The sequence below is a fragment of the Gopherus evgoodei genome, chromosome 9 (genome assembly GCF_007399415.2).
Source record: "Gopherus evgoodei ecotype Sinaloan lineage chromosome 9, rGopEvg1_v1.p, whole genome shotgun sequence".
In the NCBI taxonomy this organism is placed as follows: Eukaryota; Metazoa; Chordata; order Testudines; family Testudinidae; genus Gopherus; species Gopherus evgoodei.
In genome coordinates this window covers 24,475,285-24,477,927 of record NC_044330.1, presented here as the reverse complement: position 1 = coordinate 24,477,927, position 2,643 = coordinate 24,475,285, and positions in this window count along the sequence as shown.

Below are 2,643 nucleotides of genomic sequence, written 5' to 3'. Positions count from 1 at the left end.
TGCCAGTCAGCAACAGATGAGTCTCATAGACATAAACAGGGGAAATTTACAGTGCCAAGCAAAGTCTGCTCAGCTGCCAAAAACAACAGTGAAATCATTGGTTGAGCAGCAATTAAACCAGAACAATAGACCCTAAAGCCTGTCTTTATGCATTTTCCCAACCATATACTGATTATCCAGGCCACAAACAATATAGAAATAAAGACTCTCTATGAAAATAAAAAGTAAAAGTTTATTAAAAATGCAGGATTTTATATAACACTCTTCCCTATTAAAATATTTTTTTAAATATTCATCTTTACAATACACCTCATATGAAGCTCCCAGGATTGTACATTAGACTGTTTAGTATCTTGGCTCATAGTCTCTGTGCCAATATTAGAAAAATGCTACGGTAGCATTTAAGGTAGCCAATAACATGTAAAGTATATCAGACACCACTAAGTATCAGCAATATAAAGTACAGGCTCTAAAGACATCAGAAATGTCACCATAGTATTCAGAGGGCATAGCAACCATGAAAAATCTCAGTACATTTTTATTCCTCTCATTTAGTGGATTCACTGCTTGTGAAAGATGTTAGACTGATAGCCTTGGAAACTGTATCCTCAGGGCAGAGAGAGTACAGCCCAGATCTGGAAAGACCACACCAAGCTCATCCCTAGAGTAAATAGGTACAACTTCCTCCTTATACCAAGCCTGATCATCCACCTCTAGGAATGAGAAAGTAGTTCAGTCCCCTTTCCCATTCATTGCTTGGCCTTTCTACTGGCACAGCCAGGAAGGGTGTGGTGACGGTGTTTGGAATAGAAGACATCTGTTCTCTGGGAACTGAACTCAGATCATCAAACTATCAGATGTTACAAATTTAATTTTAGTATCCATTGCTTGTCAGGAACAGGCAATGAACTAAAGTACTTGTGGCACCTTAGAGACTAACAAATTTATTGTAGCATAAGCTTTCGTGGGCTACCGCTCACTTCATCAGATAAACTCTCCTTATAATGTGTATGGTAACACCCATTGTTTCATGTTCCCTGTATATATGTAGATATCCATCTTCCTTCTGTATTTTCCACTACATGCATCCGAGGAAGTGAGCTGTAGCCCACAAAAGCTTATCCTACAATAAATTTGTTAGTCTCTAAAGTGCCATAAGTACTCCTATTCTTTTTGCAGATACAGACTAACACGGCTGCTACTCTGAAACCATCCAATGAACTGTTATTTATGTGTGATGCTACTATTTACCAGATTAGGGCAGATGGATGGTATTAAACCAATCTCTCTCTACTAGTGGAGCTGTAACAACTACTCATTGAGCTCACTTGTCTGGGGAAAAATAACCAAATTCCAATTCATTTGCCACATTTTGAGGCCATAGGTTATTTTATGATATTTTTATGCAGCCATTGAAGTACAACCAGTAATTTGCATGAAGTATGCAGCATTCATGTCCCGATTTAATAAAGCATCCCTGTTCAGAAAAGCATGTGTTTCAGCACTTTTCTTAACCAGAGCCTCAAATAGTTGTAAAAATTGCAGAGTAGTTTCCAGCTTCTCCAGTAAGGCAAAGCACTTGTTTCTAGACCTTTAGGTTTGCGAGAGGTTGGACCTTAAACCTACCACTGGGCCAGGATTTCAAGTTATTTTTAAAAACTGGCAGCTGTTTGAACATAGCTTTGGAATAAGTCACAGTGGAGATGGATTAACGAGCAAAGTGCAAATGAGGCAGTCAGTGGAGCGTGATAAATGTGATTTATCACACGGGTTTGCAGTTTATCGCCTTGATATCACCATAAACACTATGTGGTAAAATATATATTCCATCCAGCAGAGGGCAGTACTAGAAACCAAACCATTACAAGTTCATTTATGACTAGGTGATAGTTTAAAGTTATTCGGCACACAGAAGTCACGGAGGGACCTACTCTTAGAAATTGTTCAGGATACAATAAGCACCAAAAAAGTAAAATAATAATTATAGTAATAATAATATTCAGGCCTTGGCAGTTGACAGTGTCTGTCATAAGCCACTGAGTGGAACCCGTTAAGCACAAATCAGCTGGAGATGAAAATCCTTTCTCTTGTCCTCCACAACTAACCAGTAAAAGGCTTATCTCCAATATCCTAATGGTGTCCTACATGGAGATGAAACTACACAGTGTTCCACGTTACTGGTAGGTACTATTCTGTGTGCGGGTATCTTGACTCAGGGTGTGTACGGGTACCTCTGTGGCAATTGGTATCTGTGTATTAGAGCCGCCCAGGTACTCTAGCGGTGTATGTGTATTTTGTCGCTACATGTGTATTAGGAGTCAGTGAATGTGTGTTTTCTATAGGTCTGTTTATGTTGGGTTACAGTGTATGATGTCAGTGGGTTGGTGTGTGTGTGACAAAGTTCATGGCTGTGGGTGTGTGCCAGTGTCTGAGCACAGCTGTGTGTGTGTATTATCTGTATGCCAGTTGTCTGTGTTGTGTGGTTCCCTCTGCGGGGGAGTGGGTAATTAGTTGTGTCTGTGAGTTGTGTGCCCAGTCGCTGGTGCGGTGTCGGCGTGTGACGGGCAGATGCCCCCGGCTGCCTGCAGAGGGCGCCCTGGCTCCGCTCCGGCTGTCGCTGCTCTCCGTTCCCCCGGCGCGGGG